Raw genomic sequence first — 15,603 nt, 5'->3', positions numbered from 1 at the left:
TACCATGATGTTTCTATCCACTTTACATCTTGTCTTTTCTTTGTAAGCTGTTCAGTAAGGATTGTTGGTGGAACTGTCCCTCAGTTTGATGCCTATGATTGAACTATGTCATGGAAATTGCTTGTCTTGTTCCTATTGCCCCCAGATGCACCAATAACGCTTCATGGCATTGATCCTTGTTTGCACAGACACATTAAAATGGGAAAACACCATACATACAGATAAGTTCTTATCTAATAAATCTCAGTACAATGTACCTTACACCCTGAACATTGATATAATGACCTGGCACAGGCCTCAGAAGAATGGGCATCCTCCATTCACGCCGGAACCAGGCAAGCTATCTACGAAACATCCAAGGTCTTTTATAGCAACAGCTGGAAGCAGTCCTCTACCAGGAAAGACACTACCAAGGGTCTGACATCGACCTCCTAAAAAGAGACTTCCGTTTACACTGAGAAAACTTGACAACAACAATGACCAGCTCTACAGGACATGGTTCTCTCTATTGCCCCTTAAGTGTGAGGTGAAATGAGAGGATGCTCTGCACCATCCTGACTGCAATATGGGATATGCAGACTCCAGGATCTTTACTACAGAAGCATGATACCAACAACAGAGATTATGTGAGGAATGGAGGTGTATTGCCACTACAGACGATGACTTGAATTGGACAAACTAGTTTGCCTGGAGCCTAGAGTCAGTCCTGTGCTGTTTCGGACTGGACTTTTAGTTTAAATAACTTTGAACTTTGAACATCCAAAAGCCCTCTGCAAAAAAGCTGTGGCCGAAAACTGGCTTGCTAAGTGCTGCCTATAGGGGAAAAGCAGCGAAAAGCTCCTATCGGCCCAGAAGCAGAAACGCCTCAGCTCAGCTTTGCTCCGCGGCAAGCCTGAAATCACACACCATCCAAATCACAAAGGTAAAACAGCAGAAGCAAACCGGCAGCGGGGCCTAAACTATGAAAGGAAGCCACGTGGTGAGATCAGCGTGGGACAAATTAATCATCTGAACTATGGTTTTAGGTGTAGAAAATTAGTGGGTAGTCATATTTTACTAATAGTTGGTGATGGAATAAGTTTTAGTTAGTTAGTGGTTAAAAAATAAAAAATAAAGGGAGGTAATACAGTTTAGCCCATTTAAACATCTGATTTCTAACCACCTGCATCTTTGTCTTAGTCATTTTCTTTATAATTTAAATGTGTTTTGTTGTCTTTCATAGTTAATATTTTCAATTGCAAAATGTTTTACTGTGTGTATTTTAATGTACTTAGCCTGTTTTTAAAATGTATGTTAAGCATTTATGCTGTAGTACTTGTGTATAGGAAAGGTATAGGAACAAAAGGTTCCCCCAATATAGTTTAAAAGTATAGGAACATGAAAGTTCCGGAATAGTGCTTGGTAAAAAAGCATTAATAAAAATTTAGGTTACAAGTGTATAGTATATTTTGCAAAAATAATATGTTTTTGAAAAGGGCTGGTATGTTAATTTTTACTCTATTACATTGGTGCATGAAAATATTAAGAAAAGGGGGAAATGTTGGTGTGAGACCCTGGATTTGGTGTAAATAGCTAAGACCCACCCATTTCTGGGAGGGGTCTTGGGAACCGCATACTAGGTGTGACCTTACCTGCAAGACCCGGCCCATTCCTGGGAGGGGTCTTGGAATAGGTAGATAAACCCGGAAGCCAGGGGATTAAGGGTCTTTGCCTTTTGGCCCTGCTGGGCTCTGGGAGGAAGATGACTGAATTATAAGATGCAGGGCTAAGAATGGCCGAATGCTTAAAAGGTTATGAGATAGGCCACATACACGTGGTGGCTAGGGCCTAAATAAGGATGATTCTTCCTGAAGCCTGCCTGTGAGTGAGTGATTTTGCATTTCACCTGGGCCTGGAACTCGCTGGCTGGATGGGGGATGAAGCCACGTGGCTGGGGCCTAAGCAAAAAGGCCTCCATCCATCGCCATCCAGCCCCATCGTTATTTATTTAACTCAACACTGTGCCAGGAAACTTCAGGGGTAGGGTCTCCTTGTATTTAGACCATAATTTGTCTTTCCATGTCCCTTATGTTTTGGTGGGCCTATGCAAACAAATGCCACTTTAATACCATTTTTTTACTATGTTCCCTTGACTCCAATCCTTAAGAAAAACAACCCACTAAAACTTTTGAGGTTAAATTAAACTAGTAAGCATGTGCATGGAACTAGAGAAATGTACTTTGCCCTCAATGTTTAAGGAGTTACATAAGTCTAATGTCTTTAGATTATATTGTGTGCTGCTAAGAAATAGTATGTACTACAACTGGGGATTTGAGGGACAAAGTAATTGTATTGTACATGGGTTCAGTTTTGTTTTTCTTAATGTTCTTTTGCTGAAAGTTCAAGGCTGGGATATCATCGATGGGACTACCGAGAATTTTGTTTATGGGTGATTGGGCTTCCACTGTAACTTTACCCTGCCCTCTTTCTTTGCATCTTTGTTGTCATAATTAAAATAAAAAAACAAACAAACAAACATGGGGACTCATGAGAGTATAGAATTGTGTTAAGTTCATTGGATTTGATGACTTAAAGATAAGTCAATAAAATGGATGGGTGACTTTTTTGTCCACGTTTATGTCCTTACATCAATAAAGCTAGAAGCAGCTAGTCAAAATATTAAAAATATTATTCAAGTCATAGAGATTTGTGTCCTAGGAGGAAGGGCAAATGTAAAGTGAAAGAAAGAGTCTTTCTTTAAAAAAGAATTGAGCTTATTTCAATCTTTTATATACTGGCATAGTTTATATTTGTTTTCGTTCAACAGGCATTAATATATAGTAAAGATAATATTTAGTAAATAATCTAAAGCAACATTTCTCAGTCTTGGAACTCTAGACATTTTGAATTAAACAATAATTTCTATTAAGAAGGAACTATGTGATGGAACACATGTGACTGTGCTGTGAAACTAGAAGCACCTCCTGCAGCAATTTTTATATGACAATCTACAATGTCTTTAATCACTTCTTTTTTTTTTTTTTCTTCTGCGCCACACCCGGCAATGCTCAGGGGTTACTCCTGGCTGTCTGCTCAGAAGTAGCTCCTGGCATGCACGGGGGACCATATGGGACACCGGGATTCGAACCAACCACCTTTGGTCCTGGATTGGCTGCTTGCAAGGCAAACACCGCTGTGCTATCTCTCCGGGCCCGTCTTTAATCACTTCTAAAGGGAAATATAAAATGATTACCTTTCCTCAAATTATAATCACTATTCTGAAACCATTCAAATGCAAGGAAAAATTATTATTCTTTGTGTATCCTGATTTTATGCATATATGTGTATGTTATAAAAGGAAAGAATTTTGTTTTTCAGTTTATTAAAAATATGAATGTATCTTTCCCATTGAGTGGTCTGGTAAAATTTTAAGATTTAATGGAGTAGATGCTGATGAGATTATATAATTATTTTAATTTAGCAAAGCATTATATATTTTTTTAAAAAAGAACAAATTAAGAATTTGAATTGTGTGACTCACCTGATATGGCTTAAAAACACCCATATAAGCAATCCAATTATGCTGGAATAGTAGTTTCCAGAATTATAAAAACTGTTTCAAGGGAAATCCAGAATTATAAACTATAAAATACATTATATTGATCACAAGTATCATACCTCATATTTGTGTGACAGAAAGACTAAGGCTTTTTTATTTTTTCGGCCACACCCTGTGATGCTCAGGGTTTACTCTTAGCTATGTGCTCAGAAATCTTTCCTGGCTTGGGGGACCATATAGGATGCTGGGGGATCGGACGCGGACCTTCCTAGGTCAGATGTGTGCAAGACAAATGCCTTACCGCTTCGCCACCACTCTGGTCCTAATGATTTATACCTAGATCACTCTCCCAACTCACAAACCAACCAACCAAAAAACAAACCAACCCATGTCCAGCCCTTTGTTTCCCCATTATTTCCCTTACACATCTTCCTCCTTCCCACTTTGATTTATTTTCCTCTCTGTCCTTTTCCTCCTTAAGCTCTGAAGTCAAGGGTGATCTAGGCATGTCCCTGCCCCTTACTATATTACATTTCCACATCCAGTTATTCTATAGACCACAGATAAGATTATACTATAAACAGTTCATCTTAGTGTATCTGCTAAAGCCCTGGACCAAGTCTATCAGTTTCTCTAAACTTTCTAAAAGCATTTGTATAAAATCTAAAAAGATTTGTATAAAACAGTGACTATGTGATTTTTGTTCACTTTGTCTGCATTCAGTTTTGCTCTGTTTCTATCAAGAAAATCCCAGTTTTCTCATCAGAAATGTCTTGTTTTAGAAATTTTAAATTTTTATCAAGATTTTTACGTCACTGAAAGTACCTCTTTCAAAATAATGTACAAGATTAAGAAAACCAAATTGCCTTTTTTTCAAAATCTATCATTTTATGTAAATTTAAAATCCTAACTGGTGCAATATTACTTTTTCTCCCTTTAACAATATTAAGAGCATATTATTATGCAATCACTCTTGCTAAAATCCCCTCTGAATTTTTTTCAATACAGTTGCTTTTCACTTAAACTTCTATAAGATGCCTAATTTATCACATTACCTTTTTACTTACATTTTTACCTTATTATCCATTATACTGTTTAATCAAGACTCCTCTTCTCTAACTGGCTTTTTCAGTCTATCACATGCCTCAATTCTTTTGCAAGATACTTTTTCCTTTGCTTTTTTGCGTATTTATTTTAAAAAAAAGTGTTTACTCTAGTTTAGATACATAACTACAATTACACTTACATTTAATTTTTCTATATACAAATCACTTTATTTTTACAGTCACTAAATTATCAGACTCTTATCACTGTTCTTAAATCATTTCTATTTTGCTTCTTTATTTTCCCACCATCTGATGCCTCCACCCTATGTCAATACCATCTCTTGGTTACCTCAATTTTGTACTGAAAGTTCTTCGGCCTGTTATCAGATATATTGCTTTGCTTATTTATACCTTTACTTACTTTCTTTAAATACCATAAATTAATGATATTACTCAGAATATGTCCTTGTATCTCAGCTTTATTATGTTAACATTTGGTATCTCCATTCACATTGGAGCAAAACACAAGATTTCATCTTTTCTTTTAATTGGATTATAACCCATTGCAGCATTTCCATCCATTCATCTTTTGTTGAATATCTTGGTAGTTTCCAGATTTGGGTGATTTCATTTAGTGATGTAATAAATATAGGTGTGTGCATTACCAATTTTGAGTCAATGTTCTTGAGTTCTTGTAATAGATGCCAAGAAATTTAAAAACCTTAGCCAGATGGCAAGTCTATTCTTACTGTTTTGAGAAGTCTGTTTCCCATGAAGGCTGAACCAGATGGCATTCCCATCAACTGTGGCAAAGAAGACTCCATTAGGAACTCCATAAAAAGGGGAATCTTCTTTTCAATAGCATTCCTAAAACAGGGGTAGTTTTTGGCCCTTTCGATACATGACATTTTCATCAATATGTGATCTGACTCTCACTTTGATTTGCATTTCCCCAATAACAAAAGAAAATAAATACTTTTTTGTATGTCTAATGGCCATCTGTATGACTTCTTCAGTGAAGTATCTATTCATTTTTTTTCACCAAATTTTGAAGGCTCCTCCTCAGCAGTCCTCAGGGACTCTGGGGTCACTACTATTTTTACTCATTCAAGCCAGTGTTTCAATGAAAAGGTCTGAAGGTGTGGTGTTAGCAGAGTTCTACAGGAATGGGAACCACTTGAGCTACTCTAAAGATGATCTGGAAAGTTCTAGACTACACCTGACTAATGCTGAGGACACCATGTAGTATCAAGTCTAGAACTAATGCTTTGCATGAGCACTAATACTCACTATCTCCCAGCATTTCTTTTTTTTTTCTCTTTGCCCCATACCCAGTGACGCTCAGGGATTCCTGGCTATGCACTCAGAAATTGCTCCTGGCTTGGGGGACCAAATGGGAACCCAGGGGATCGAACCGTGGTTAGTCCTAAATTAGCACGTGCAAGGCAAACACCCTAACGCTTGCTCCACTGTAAGGGCCCCTCCCAAAATTCTTTCTTTCCTCCTTTTATAGAGTTATTGGCTATTTTGTTGTTAAACTTTATGATTGCTTCTGTACCTTGGATATCTGATGTTTTTATCAGTGCAAATGTTCTATTAAGTTCTGTATATTATATTTTTGTTTTAGTTTTTCTTTGTGCTTTCTTGTTATTGTTTGGTTTTGGGATGACATCTGGCAATGCTCAAGGCTCTGTGCTCAGGAATTACTCTGGGCAGACTTGGAAGATCTATGGGATGGCAAGGATAGAAAGTATATCTGCTGCATGAAAAATATAATGCTTTATTTTCTGTACTATTGCAGTGGCTTAGCAGGTTGTCTCTTAAATTTAAGGCAAATCTCTTTTACCATGCAAATGTTTTTAGTTTGATCTGCTTCAATTTAATTTTTATGAATATTTCTGCCTATGTTATCTTCAATAAATTTTATGGAATCTGGTCTAACCTCAGGTTGTTCAATCTGAATTTGAATTACATTTTATGGAATGAAATATGAATCAGATTTTCTTTTTGCACATAGTTATCTAGTTTTTTCCTGAACTTAGTTATTGATGAGGATTTGCTAACTCAAATTTATTCAGCTTCTTTATCATGGACTAATTTCTTATAGAGATCTATTTCTGTGCTTTCAATTCAATTCCACTGGTTTTAGAGTTTGTCCTTTTTACTTGTAACACACATTTTTCTTCTTATAATTTTATATTATATTTAAGGTCTGGTGTTGCAAGTCAGCCCCTGAAGAGGTTGACTGATGGAGGGATGGAGGATGAGGCCTTTCTCTTCCAGTTCGGAGCACGCGTCTGCCACCTTGTCTAGCTGACGGTTCTGAGGTGAAACGGCAGGTAAACAGCTCGCAGACAGTCAGGCTTGTGGAAATATTAGCTTTATTCAGTGGACAAGACTGAAGTCCAAAGACTCAGCTTCAGTTCCAGCAAAAAATCCTCGGCCTTCCACAGACCCTTGTTTTTATCCCCCAGAGTCAGGTACCACCCAATGGTGGGATCAGATACCAACCAATGGTGGAAGCAGAATCAGGTACTACCCTAAGGTGGGGGCAGAATGCCAGGTCACACCCTAGGGTAGGACACAATCACCAATCAGTTTAGGGTGAGTAACATAGTAATCCCCCAAAATATTTACATACACAACAGTCTGGAAATGTATTGTATACTATCTTCTGTTTCTTCTAGGAATTTTATGATTTCCTGACAAATTTTACCAGTACTATATTTCTAAAATCCCAATAAATGTCACTGAAAGTTTTATGGAGATTACATTGGATTTTTTAAAATTCTTTGTGGGAGTACTATTAGTTTATTTTTTAGATTTGGCTGTGCTCAGGGATTATTCCTGTCTCTTCACTCAGGAATCACTTTTGATGGGGCTTAGGAGACCTTATGTATTGCAGGATTGAACCTGGGTCTGTAGCCTGCAAGGCAAGAGCCCTTCCTTGATATACTATAATTTCATCCCTCAGTATTGTAATTTTAAGAATATTAATACTTTCATTCTAGAACCATAAATTATCTTTACACTTTCTAGTACCTGTTCTGTTTCTTTCCACAGTGAATTACGGTTTCTGAAGTATGTTTCTCATCCTTTGTGCATTTCTAGGTACTTGATGTTTTAGACACCAATTTATTGTAATAATTTTTTAATTTAAGTTTTTTGGCTACATGTGGTGGTGCTCAGAATATATACCTTGCCATATATTTTGGAGGTCATGCCCTTTGGACTTGGGGGACCATGAGGTGCCTGCGACTAAACCACTGGCTGACTACATCTAAGAGCAATACCCTAAGTTCCTCAACTATCTCTCTGATTGATCAAATGAGGTTGTCCTGTTGATTTCTGTCACTCTTTCCATATAGAAATACAGTTCACTCAGACTGTATGTTTCTATTTTAAAAGGGCCGTATTTGGCTTTTTATGAGATTTTTATTTGTTTGTTTCGGGGTCATATCCAGAGGCTCTGTGCTCAGAAATCACTTTTGGTAGGCTTGGGGGACCATACAGGATGCTGGGGATAAAACTCAATTGGGACGAATGCAAGGCTAATACCCTATCTACTTATGCTATTGCTCAGCCCCTTTTTATGTTTCTCACTGGACAGTTTCAGAGATAACATTCTCAGCTATTCTTTCTCTATTAATGATAAATTTTTGAGGATGAAACTCAATAGTAGACAATTTTGCATTTGTGATTCAATTCCTGGCAATTCAAAAAATGCTGAATTGAATATTCATATATTAGGTAGGGTCACTTGCATTACACATGGCCAATTAAGGTTTAATCCCAAGTATCCCATATAATCCATATAGCCCCTTGATTCCTACCAGGCATGATCACTGAGCACAAAGGAGAAATACTTGAGTATTCCTGGTACTTCAAAATTAATGCTGAATTCAACAAATTGTACAGCAGGTAGGGTCATTTGCTTTATACATGGCTAATCCAAGCACCCTATATAGTATCTTCAACCCCACCAGGAGTTATTACTGAGCAGAGAAGCAGAAATCTTTATAGACCAATGGATGTGACTCCCAAACCAAAACAAATACTAAAGATTTGTTAAGCCTTTCCCCAACTTTAAACTTTACTACAAAGCAATAGTTATCAAATCAGCATGGTATTGGAATAAAGACAGGCCCTCACAGCAGTGGAATAGGCTTGAATACTCAGAGAATGTACCCCAGATATACAATGTCCTAATTTTTGATAAAGGAGCAAGAAATCTTAAATTGAGCAAAGAAAGCCTCTTCAACAAGTGGTGTTGGCACAACTGGCTAGCCACTTGCAAAAAAGCTAACTTAGACCCCCAGTTAACATCATGTATGAAGGTAAAATCCAAATGGATTAAAGACCTCAATATAAGACCCGAAACCATAAGATATATAGAACAACACATAGGCAAAACACTCCAGGACATTGAGACTACAGTCATATTCAAGTAGGAAACTGCACTCTCCAAGCAAGTGAAAGCAGAGATTAACAGATGGGAATATATTAAGCTGAGAAACTTCTGCACTCAAAGGAAATAGCGCCCAGGATACAAGAGCCACCCACTGAGTGGGAGAAACTATTCACCCAATACCCATAAGATAAGGGGCTAATCTCCAAAATATACTGGGCACTGACAGAAATTTACAAGAAAAATTATCTAATCCCATCAAAAAATGGGGAGAAGTAATGAACAGACACTTTGACAAAGAAAAAATACAAATGGCCAAAAAACACATGAAAAAATGCTCCACATCACTAATCATCAGGGAGATGCAAATCAAAACAACGATGAGGTACCACCTCACACCACAGAAATTGGCACACATCACAAAGAATGAGAACAAGCAGTGTTGGGGGGATGTGGAGATAAAGGAACTCTTATCCACTGCTGGTGGAAATGCCATCTAGTTCAACCTTTATGGAAAGCATTATGGAGATTCCTCCAAAAACTAAAAATTGAACTTCTATATGATCCAGCTATACCACTTCTAGGAATATACCCTAGGAACACAAAACTACAATATAAAAACCCCTTTCTTACAGCACTATTTACTCTAGCAAGACTCTGAACAATCAAGATACCCTTCAACAGATGAATGGCTAAAGAAACTGTGGTACATATACACAATGGAATATTATGCAGCTGTCAGGAGAGAAGAAGTCATGAAATTTTCCTATATATGGATGTACATGGAATCTATTATGCCAAGTGAAATAAGTCAGAGAGAGAGAAAAAGATGCAGAATGGTCTCACTCATATATGAGTTTTAAGAAAAATGAAAGACATTCTTGTAATAATAATTTTCAGACATAAAAGAGAGAAGAACTAGAACTTACAGCTCACCTCATGAAGCTCACCACAAACAGGGATGTGTTTACTTAGAGAAATAACTACATTGTGAACTATCCTAATAATGAGAATGTATGAGCGAAATAGAAAGCCTGTCTAGAGTACAGGCAGGGTTGAATGGGGATGAGGGAGATTTGGGACATTGGTGATGGGAATGTTGACTGGTGATGGGTGGTGTTTTTTACATGACCAAAACCCAAACACAATCATGTATGTAACCATGGCATTTTAAATAAATATATTTAAACATACAAAAAAATAATCTTTGCACTTAATGCTCCCCCTTAGACGAGGCACTGCCTTAAGAATGGTGTCCATAAGTTGCAGAAACAACTCTTAGAGTTCTGAATTGGTCACAACTGCATTACTGTAAATTCAAGACTCTTGGAAGCTTTCAAGAGGGGCCATTAAGAGATTCATCTATGGCCAAACCTATCATAGAGCTGAACTGAGCTGAGAGATGGCTGAGATATACAGAAACTTAACAGGCTTCTACCTTATAAAAGACTATAAGCTGATTGGGGAAGAATTCTGACCATACTGTAAACCTTTCAACATGGCCAGTAGCCTGTCAGTAGGCAATGACCACAGGATTAGATGCTTTCAGCTTGGGTTTAGGATAGTTACATATTCACCAGCATGGCTCCCATAATCCCTGGTCTCTCTCCAACCCAGCGGGTATATAGATGAATATAAACTTGGGTAAAATCTTTGTGCTCAGCATCCTCCTGCCTTAAATTGAGCTTTTAAATCTGTGCAGTGTTGCTGCTTTTTCTCTTTCAGGTTCTACTTTTCAGCTATCTCTGCCATTTTGCTCCCACCTTCCGACAATAAAGTCTTTTCAACTCTGACACTTTCCACTGTTCTGTGCTCCACATCTGCAAGTTTTCTCTGATATAGTGGCTGTTAGCCAGCATAATTTTCTCAGTAATGTGCTTGGTGGGATGTTGTACTTCATACAAGTTTTATGCATTCTTTGTTTGTTAATGTCCCCTTTGGCCACCTTTACTCAACAGGTCTCTTTTGACCACCCACACGGTGTTATTAACTCATGATTCATTACTTGAAAGTTGGATTCTCTGGAAAGACCCTTTTATGCTCCTTTTGGTAAAATCAGGATATAGTTTCTACAGATTGGTGTATATGCAGCTGTGTCTGATTGAACTCCTGCCAGAGAAAATCCAGGAAACATTTTGACTGTGAACCTAGTTGTATTCTGAGTATCATGGTTACATTATACCAAAGCTTTGTTCCCCTAATCTATGAACAATATAGAAACTGAGAATGATATGAATGCAGCACTATCCTAAAATATGTGAACCCACCAGATTCAGATCTTGTTTTAGTAACTTTTTTGGTTTTGATATACCTTCATTATGCAACAAAAGGCAATCATCCTTCTCTCTTTACTCAGAGTGTATCAGAGTCAAAATTTGACAGCTTAATAAACTTTCCTCATTTCATCTCATCTTTCTTAAATGTGTTTCCCGTCAGAAATTTATTTATGGGTCAGAGCGATAGTACAACAGGTAGAAATATTGCTTTGCATGCTGCCAACCTGGGTTCAAACTCAGACATTTCATATGATCTCTTGAGTCTATGAGTGATTACTAATGCGTATCTAGAATTCATTCCTGTGCACAGATATATAAGGCCCCAAAACTAAAAATAAAAAAGAAACTTATTTAATACGTCATCCTCTAAAGCATATGCTTCTTTGAGGAATGAATGACATGCATATGGATCATTGCATATTAGGGCAGAAGCCCATTTGCTAATTGTTCTTCTATGTTAGATCATCTTCTTTTCATAACTGGGCTTTAGCCCTCCAATGTTCTATTCTCAGTACAATATTTAGTTAAGATTCAGTGCATACTAGACATGAAAGACTAAATCACTTACTGCACTGAGCTTTCAATCCTACAGATAAATATGACTACATCCATTTTTAAAATTGACTTACTGCATAACACTCTGGTTGCTATAGGTTACAGAAAGCTATTAAGATAATTTCCCCATTTCTCAGCTTATAATTATAGAGCTAGAGAAAGAAAAATATAAATACATTATGCTTATATAAAGGTATGTGTGAGAGAGAGCAACAAAAAGAGAGAAAGAGAGAAGGAAGTAGAGAGAAAGGAGAGAAGGAAATCGTAATGTAAAGCATTCCAAGGGGGAAAATTATTGTGAAGTTCGGAAAATGATAGTTTTTTAAGATTTCATTTGACAATACACAAAATCTTTACGAAGAAAAAGGAAAGGATTTAGAATGATGAGAAGAAGAAAAGTTTAAAAGTGGATTTGCTCATGGAGGGTTTGGGCATGAGCAGAGTGTTAATTAACTATTTCTATTTAGAGAGAGAAAACTATATGCAAGTTTAAATGCCAGGAAAAGAGTTATATAAAAAGTTTTGCTTCATTTTCAGTAACTAGTCTCCCATGCTGGACATTTTTTCTGTTCCAAGAGCATTGACCTTGCTTTGACTTCTTGCCCTTTCTATTTACTTAGACTTAAACTTTAGTTAGCATCATATTCTCTCTCTCTCTCTCTCTCTCTCTCTCTCTCTCTCTCTCTCTCTCTCTCTCATTTTTCTCTTTTTCTCTCTAACTACTCTCTCTCACTTTTTTTGTCAGTATTACTTTTTAGTAACTTCATGGGTCTCTGACAATTTCATGTATGTGTTAAACCCATTTAATATTTTCTTCCATTTGCCATTAGTTTAATTATTTATAATTCATAAATAGACCTTATTTCTAATTGTTATTTTTTTGTCTCCATTAAAATTTATCTTGATAAAGACAAAACTTGCTTGGTTTGTCCACTATTTGTTGTTGTTGTTGTTGTTTGCATTACTGCTTTATATATAAGGTATTTTGGTACATTGTCAAAATGAATGTAAATTAATTCATCACTGAAGATTTCTAAATGAATATAGGACTAGCATGTTCACTATTGTGAAATGATGACTAAAAAATTACATCTATCTAAAATTAACAGATTATTTACACTGTGAGTGATGATGAAAATCTAGAATAAAATATAGGGACTTGCTGTAATAGTATTCTTGGTATAAAGACAATCATTACTGTATCATATTTGAGTCACCATAATCAGTATATGAAAATATGTTGAAAATACAAAGAGTATAATGATATCTTATATGTATTGGGTCACAAATTATGGTGATAAGGTCTAATATAAAATATTTTCATATCACCATAAGGATTCTGAGAACTCCTGAGAAGTAATTACTTGTAAAAAAAGAAAGAGCAACATAAAGACAAATATATGTAAAGTGAAATATATTATGAAGAATATTTAAAATTGTGGGAGACTTTGCATATAAAATAAATTGTAGATATTTTAAAGGACTGAAAAATGTAGACAAATAAACTTAAAGTAAAAATAAATTAAATTTAAGTCATATTTTATTTTAATTGTTGTTGCTGTTTGGTTTTTTGGGTCACACTTGGCAGTACTCAGGGGTTACTCCTGGCTCTAGGTTCAGAAATTGCACCTGGCAGGCACAGGGGACCATATGAGATGCCGAGATTTGAACCACCGTCCTTCTGCATGCAAGACAAGCTCCCTCCCTCCATGCTATCTCTCCAGCCCCCAAAGTCATTTTTAATAGCAATGAAACCATAAAATGGATTCATACAAAATACCTATGCAATGTTTTACATATATATATATATATATGTGTGTGTGTGTGTTATATACATATATATGTTCATTTGACATTATTTCAGAATTATATGTTTTGAAAAAATGGTAATAAATTATACAGATCAGACTGTATACTCCCAGGACCTATCAATAATCTCTATATTTTATAATGTTTAAATATTTATAGTAGGGCCAGAGATATAGGCAAGGGTTAAAATGCTTTTGTATGTGTGTTTAAATTTTGTTTATTCATTCAACTCACCTTGTTACAAAGTTATTTATGATTGGATTTCAAGTATATAATTTTACAACACAATTTTCTTTATCTATGTTTATTTCCCTCCATCCCCAAAGTGCTTATCTTGCATTCAGAAGACCTTATTTAGATTCCTGGTATCACAAATGGGATGCTCCAGAGAACAAAGCCAGGATTAAGTCCTGAGCCTGCCCCATACACCACCTCTATTCTATTGTCTATCACTAACTGTCTTTAAAGTACCCTAAATGATTTAGTAATATCATAAACCACAATTTTTAATGTACATATAAAAGCAATATTATAAGGAGTGGATGCTTAAATTAAGATATTTAAAATATTTATAGATCATTATTATTATACCTAATATAACAATATATATTTACTATGTTATCATTGTGTAAAGAAGGAGTAATAGAGATTTTTCCATAAGTACTAAATAATAAAGTCACGTAAAAAACCAGATGCAGTCAATACATTATAAACAGAAGCTAAGTGAATGAAATATTAAAGATCTCACTAATATTTTTAAATTTCAGAAAGTTGCCAAAATTATTTTTAAATAAATAGATTTCTCAACTTCAAGGTTATTTGGCATCATCTGTAAGAAAAAGAAACAGAATAAAAGATCTTTGAGTACTTGAATTTAAGCATTGTTTATAATTCTTCTGAATCTTAATCAATATTTTAAATCTCAAATCTCAGAAAAAGTGTCTCCTCCTGACTCAACATTTCTATAGATGTACATAATAACAGCTATTTTAGGGAACATTTTTCTCTAAATGTTCAAGCTGTTAAGTCACCATGGAAATAATTTAATTCAAAAAGTTGTTGCACTTAGAAAAAGCAGAGAAAAGCAGAGTGCTCAGCAGGTACATACTTAAATGCCTCTATAGTAGGAGCTTCCTTTAAATTCCATTCCAATCTTATGCTCCTTATATATTAAAAGAACTAGAAGAAAAAATTTAGAATTTTTGTTGTTGATATTTGTTTTTGAGAAATGCCTGCTTGGAAGTTTTCTAATGCAAAAACAACAAATACTCTAATATTCATATTCTCATTGTCTATTAAAAACTGCATAAAGTGAGATGGTTGAACATCGCATGTTCATTTCAAAACTGAATGATTATTGTTTTTGGAATATTATTTGTCCTTTATGAGAATGTTCTCATGTTGAATTAAAACAAGAGACTTCAATTGTTTTGCCTTCTTTTAGCATGTGTTTGTAGTCCTGAAAATTAAGCTTTTATTCTGATTTTTTTAAATATTAAATATTCCAAGAAGAATGTTCTGTTCTCTATCTCTAAGTATCCTCCAAGAGAGCTTTAATTACTTTCCTATAAACAAGCAAAGAAACAGAAAAATTGTCCGTTCTCAATATCTGGTTGTAAAGGAAAAATTCAGAGTATACTGACCTGCTCAAATGTTCATGCAATGTGTTAGTAAAATAACGTCACCCAATCCAAGCACAATTTGTTTTCATTCTAATCACTCACATTGTTTTGAATTCCAAGAAAATGCCTTAATTGTATGTATATTGTTTGAGTACTGAGAAAGGAAATTTCAGAACTGAACAGATAAAGTGTTTCTTCTCAGAGATATCATTAGTTCTGGTTGCTAAGAGACAATCAGTTTTTCTTCTGTTACCAAATAAGGTGATGTTTTGGCCACATAAAATATTTTCAACTGTTAACAATTCAAATAAAAGCATAGTTCTGCTTTGAGCATGATTTTTTTTTTACC

This window comes from Suncus etruscus, chromosome 11 (genome assembly GCF_024139225.1).
Source record: "Suncus etruscus isolate mSunEtr1 chromosome 11, mSunEtr1.pri.cur, whole genome shotgun sequence".
Classification (NCBI taxonomy): domain Eukaryota; kingdom Metazoa; phylum Chordata; class Mammalia; order Eulipotyphla; family Soricidae; genus Suncus; species Suncus etruscus.
The sequence above is the reverse complement of the archived record's forward strand: the minus strand, read 5'-3'. Positions refer to the sequence as shown.